Source organism: Vipera ursinii, assembly GCF_947247035.1.
Source record: "Vipera ursinii genome assembly, chromosome: 9".
Lineage (NCBI taxonomy): Eukaryota > Metazoa > Chordata > Lepidosauria > Squamata > Viperidae > Vipera > Vipera ursinii.
In genome coordinates, this window is record NC_139523.1 from 12,212,819 (window position 1) to 12,219,100 (window position 6,282).

The following is a 6,282-nucleotide window of genomic DNA, read 5'->3' on the forward strand; positions in this document are numbered from 1 at the left end:
GCCAGATTCCTATGCATCAGTCTAAAAATGAAATTGCACAAGGAGAAAGTGTGGAGATAGATGCATATCCTACTTATTCCTCTACATTCTCATTGTTTCAGCATATAGGGTCTAACCATCTAGAATGAGAAATCTCTTCCATGCAATTTAGAAATTTGCCCTTTAGAAATTTTGTGCTCACATTTGCAGGATACATTTAAGCTCTACAGTTTTACTTATGTTGCCCAACTCAAAACTTTGTGAATAGCCATAGATTTAATTCAGATCAACTTATGACTGAGCAGCCCAGTCCTAGAATGTGGGGCAAACTGGAACCACTTCTGTAGTGCTGTTCTACTTTTGTTTTTCATCTCTTGTGCCTACATTTGAAAGCAAAGGCCCTGGGGAAGGATTAGGTTTATTAATCCCAGGTACATCATCTCTAAATATGGATTATTGTGGGCTTTGTGTTTGTGAAGAAAAATGGAAAATCAGTAAATACAGGTAGTCCTTGCTTTGCAATAATTCATTTAATGACCCTTTGAAGTTACAACAGCATTGAAAAAGTAACTTATAACCATTTTTCACACAACCATGGCAGCATCCCCATGATCACATGATCAAAATTCAAACGCTTGGCAACTGGCATGTGTTTAATGATGGTTACAGTATCCCTAGGCCAGGGGTTTGCAACCTTGACAACTTTAAGACTATGCTGGCTGAGGAATTCTGGGAGTTGAAGTCCATGAGTCATAAAAGGGCCAAGGTTGCCTACCCGTGGTTTAAGAGGTGTGTGTGATTTTTTTTAAAAAAAGTGCTGTTTTCTTCAGCTCCTCTCTTGTCTTTCTAGAGAGAGCAAATTGGTCATCACTGAATGCATGATTGGCATAACTTGCAGGCAGATCCAGCAAGAATTGTGTTGTTTGCATTTCAAATGTTGGTATAGTCACAGGGGTAAAAATTCATAATAGGCACTATTACTTAGAATAGTCTGGGACACTGCAAGTTTTATCTGTCAGTATTCAAAGAACACTTACCTGTTTCTTCCAATCTGAAATTATTTAGACTATTCAACACATTGTTCTCTGAGTGATTCACTATCACAAAATAATAAAACCCAATATAAAAATAAAAAACCCATGATATAATAAAAAGTGCTGCATTAAAAATGGTTTGCTGAGATATATATTTAGGTCATAATACAACGGCATGCACATGATATAAATTTCTAATCAAAGAGATTACTCCAGCTATCGCCACAAGTTCCATCATCTTCACCAGCCAGTTCTCTATTGTGAGTAGTGTCAAACCTTTTCATTTTTGAGCATTTAATATTCTATCTTTTTTCCACTGATTTCCACCTCTTTGGAAATCAATATATTTCTAATACATTGAAGTACAGGTAATCCTCGATTTACGACCACAATTAAGCCCAAATTTGTGTTGCTCAGCAAAAATTTGTTAAGTGGATTTTGCCCCATTTTACGACCTATCTTGCCACAGCAGTTCTTAAGTTAGTAACATGGTTGTTAAGGGAATCTGATTTTCCCATTGACTTTCCTTCTTAGAAGGTTGTAAAAGTTGATCCCGGGACATTGCAGCCGTCATAACTCTGAACCAGTTGCCAAGCATCTGAATTTTGATCAGGTGACCATGGGGATGCTGCAATGGTTGTAAGTGTGAAAAGCGGTCATAAGTCACTTTTTTCAGTGCCGCTGCACAGTCACTAAACCGAACTGTTGTAGGATGAGGACTATCATATATTAACCACTAGGTGGCAGCAAATAGTTTGTCATTTGTATAGCCAAGTTTTTAAATCACAGCATATGTATTGATTTGATCATCGAAAAGGCTAGAAGAAGAAAAAAAGACGGCTGCATCTTGAAGCCTTATCTATACCAAGTCATATTCTACTGTACAATGAAATACACTTTTAAAAAAATATGTGAAGAGCCCATAAGGATTCCTCCTAAATAGTGGCCATTGCTGCATTGCTACAGAAGTATAAGAGTCAAGTCCATTGAGCCGTAATTGTAATCAATTTCAAGGCTTCACATCCTATGGCTGGTCAGCCAACTTAAAACAAAAAGGAACGATTATTGAAGCCAGTGTCCTGATGCCTCTTGCAGCCCAAACTGCAAATAGGTACTGGCTGGGAGGCCAAACAGAAGTGGGCAGTCTCACAGCACAACTGCTAGGCCAGGGGTAGGCAACCTTGGCTCTTTTATGACGCGTGGACTTCAACTCCCAGAATTCCTGAGTTATGCTGGCTCAGGAATTCTGGGAATTGAAGTCCACGCGTCCTAAAAGAGCCAAGGTTATCTACCCCTGTGCTAGGCCATTATAGCTAAGCAGATCATCATTGCCAAGCCACGGCTATTATGCGCCACAGTATATTGAGATGGGAGGTTATCTTCCATTTTTCTCAGAAAATCAGTGCTTTTGTGGTAGAAGATCTTGGCTTGGCTCCGCAGTAGATGCCTGACTCCAAGGCAGAAGACCCATTGGAAGGACCTGTCTTCAGCAAATGGCAAGTGGGATATCTTCACACTGTAGTAAGCGGGCTAGGAGGTTGACCTCACAGAATTTCCAAAAGATTCTGTATATACCACAGGTCTGCAACCCGCGGCTGTGGAGCCGCATGCGCCTCTTTCAGCCGTCTCCTGCGGCTCCCAGTCCTCTGCCACGTGCAGTCCAAAAAAAAAAAAGTGGGACTAAAAAAGTTCAATCAATTCAAATATGCAGGGTAGGTGCATATCTCGCCTTGGCTCCATTCTTCAGTCAAACCCTGATCTGCACATGTGCGCATGTACGTGCATGCGCACACATTTTTTGCGGCTCCCAGTTTTTCCTTTTGTGAGGGAACCGGTTCCGAGTGGCTCTTTCACTGTTTCAGGTTCCTGACAATACCAATGACCCAGTTATCATTTTAGTTATCTCTCTATTGGCTAGCATCATAAAACTGGGAATAGCTGGGTTCATGTTTACTGCTACCTTTACAATCTGTCTGGCCCAGTAAAGGAGGCGGTCACTTCTGTTTTTCTTCCCCCCCCCTTTTTTTTTTTTTAAAGTCCAAGCTAGAGAAAAAAATGTCAGGAAAAACCCCGAAGTGTCCCATTTGAGAACTGTTGGGGTTTTCTTGGGGTGGGGAAGGGACAGATTCTGCCCAGCTTCCAATCTCTTCTGCCCTTTTTTTTTTTGCCAAGTTGCTGATGTTTCTGGATCACAGGCTTAACTTCATGTACGCAATATTAAATATTTTTTTCCAAATAGTAATCCGGGCACCAACTGTTAGGCATGCAATATATTTAGGTGTTCCCCATGGCCAGAATGAAAATGCAGATGGGCTAAAACGTGACTTTCTAGTGAAACCTATTTTTCCACCATGTCGCCGAACCTGATAGCTTTGATGCAGATAGGCGTTTTTGTTTTTGTTTTGGATGGTTGCCATTGAGGACAAATACTGTAGCTGAGTGTCAACTTGGAATTTTATAAGCATCTTCCTGCATGATGCAGATGAGAAAAGAGGGTATCGTAAGCAGAGAAAATCAGGTTAGTGGTTCTAATACTGCAAAAATGTAAGGGTTGGTTTGAAAAATTACTGTAGGGTTTTACTTGTCCCAAGATATTTGCTGTTGGAAGACAAGACTCAACAGTATTAATACACACCCCTTGCATGGTTGAAATCTGACAAGACTCTTGATTGATTGACTCTTATTGACTCTTATTTGGGGACCACTGACAGGACCATAACTTTAATTCCCTTAATAGTAAGAGGATGATCTGGTGATCTCTCTGTGTATAGTCCTGTTCTCCCTGCTTCTCATCAATTGTTGCCTAGCTGTACAGCCTTAACTAACTGCAATCATAGCTGTGGCTAGGCCACATGCCTGCTGCATCAACTCCAACTGAAAGTCAGCGTTGCATGTCACAGATGATTAATAATAATAATAATAATAATAATAATAATAATAATAATAATAATATAAGATGATGATGATGATGATGATGATGAAAGGGATCTTGGAGGTCATCTAGTCTAACCCCCTGCTCAGGCAGGAAACCCTATGGCTGTCCAATCTCTTCTTAAAAATTTCTAGTGTTGGAGCATTCACCGCTTCTGGAAGCAAGTTGTTCCACTGATTAATTGTTTTAGCTGTCAGGAAATTTCTCCTTAGTTCTAGGTTGTTGTTTTTTTAATCCCATTTATATCCCGCCCTTCTCTGAAGACTCAGGGCGGCTTACAATCTAAGAAGCACAAATCAATGTGCTTAGCAATTGCCTTCATTCTATGTATATGCCTGCTTATTAGGGCTTTTGGCCCCCCCCCAAGCGGCATTTTTACAAAGTCAGCTTAATTGCCCCCAACAATCTGGGTCCTCATTTTACCTACCTCGGAAGGTTGGAAGGCTGAGTCAACCTTGAGCCTGGTGGGACTCGAACCTGCACTAATTGCAGGCAGCTGGTGTTACTTAAGGAGGCATTAGCCCACTGCTCCACCAAGGTTGCTTCTCTCTTTAGTTAGTTTCCATCCGTTGCTTCTTGTCCTGCCTTCAGGTGCTTTAGACTAGAGAATAGCTTGACTCCCTCTTCTTTGTGGCAACCCCTCAAATATTGGAAGGCTCCTATCATGTCCCCCCTTGTCCTTCTCTTCATTAAACTAGACATTAAACTGTTCCTTATATGTTTTAGCCTCCAGTCCCCTAATCATCTTTGTTGCTCTTCTCCGTACTTGCCACAAAAGCTTTTAGTGACAGTGTTGTGTTATAATATTGCTAATATTAACACATTGCCTACGTTGACAGTATAGAGAGCTGACTATAACCCCAGAAAAATATGTCTACAATAATAAAAAAAATATATTAGAATTAAATATTTGAGCAACAGAACCATAGACTAAGATGAGCTAAATTAGGGGTGAGAAGCAAACCACTTCCATTTTTATGGTTGGTCACAGGGCCAGATTTTTAGACTGGATCTGGCATTTTATTCATCTACTGAGCTCTTCCCAGGGACCTGGGATAGACAGGTGTTAGATGGATAGATGGTGTTAGAAGTGCATCCATCAGAACATAAAGTGTTTCAGGTGAAGCTGCCTTTTGCAATTGACTGGTGGTGATTTTGTCACTAAGCAGTGGTGTTCAAGTGTTCCAAATAGTGAATGAGGATGTTGATTATTTTATTCCACCATTTTTATGTATACTGTAACTCAAGGCTGGGAACATACCTAATACTCTTGCCTCCCATTTTCCCCATAACAACCCTGTGAAGTTGGTTGGGCTGAGTCACTCATGGAGTCTTTGATATAGAGGGCAGTATCTTAACCACTTTACCTAACTGGCTCTCTATGCTTAAATCCCCCACAATCAGCTCTGTTGCTTTACAAAAAGTAGTTTATCTGAACATAAGAAGAATTGTGTTGGATTAGGCCCGAGACTTACTTAGGCCTCCTCTTTCAAGAGTCCATTTCAAGACACCAAGGAGAAATTCGTAAATAAGGCAGGAACCCAGTAACACCATCTCACTGATTCTTCAGGCTCTCTCTATCATAGCCTAGAACAGGGATAGGCAACCTCGGCTCTTTTATGACTCATGGACTTCAACTCCCAGAATTCCTGAGTCAGCATAGCTGACTCAGGAATTCTGGAATTTGAAGTCCATGAGTCATAAAAGAGCCGAGGTTGCCTACTCCTGGCCTAGAACTATGGTACCACTACCTTCAATATGTTAAATCCCCTTTTACAACTTAAACAAAGCTGACCATATCTTAGGGAGTTCCATAAGCCATGTGCTATCCCGTTTGCTTCTTTGTACTTACAAGAACTTATTCTCTATAATGCTATACAGTATTGAATAGTGCACTGTATTGAATTGTCCCAAAGCTGCTTGCTTTCAAAAGGCATTCAAGAAGACATTTCACTTCTCACCCAAGAAGCTTCTTCAGTTCTGACTGAATGGTGGAGAATGGAAAGATTTATATTCCTTGCAGTTATGTGGTCATTACGTGGCACCTTTGTGAACAGCATGACTGGGATGACTGAAAATCTCCATAGATATTTAGCTGTATGGAATTGTGTGAATTGTGTTCTTTTGTTCTTGTACAAGAACTAGGACTAGGGAGATGTAGAAATGACATGCTGATACCACCAGAAGAAGGCAACAAATGATCAGCTTTTTTTTTCCTGGATGGGATGAGATTCGGTGTTTGTGTATCCATCTGGAGTCATCATGGTGTTTTGTTTTGTTTTTCCTTTTGATTCTCACCAAAATGTTTATGAAAAATTCTGCCACTACTGTATCAGT